The following is a 217-nucleotide window of genomic DNA, read 5'->3' as shown; positions in this document are numbered from 1 at the left end:
TACTCCGGATCATTTAACACCAGGGACCATATTCATCGCGGGTGTAATTTTATTGATAAAGTGGCTGAGACACTGGTCTGGACATTAGGAGAGCCAGGGTCTGTTCCTGCCTCTGCTACAGAAGCCTGGTCTACACTATGCGTTTAAACTGATTTTAGCAGCATTAAACCGATTTAAAGCTGCACCCATCCACACAACGAGGCCCTTTATATCGATA

Source organism: Chelonoidis abingdonii, chromosome 7 (assembly GCF_003597395.2).
Source record: "Chelonoidis abingdonii isolate Lonesome George chromosome 7, CheloAbing_2.0, whole genome shotgun sequence".
In the NCBI taxonomy this organism is placed as follows: domain Eukaryota; kingdom Metazoa; phylum Chordata; order Testudines; family Testudinidae; genus Chelonoidis; species Chelonoidis abingdonii.
The sequence above is the reverse complement of the archived record's forward strand: the minus strand, read 5'-3'. Positions refer to the sequence as shown.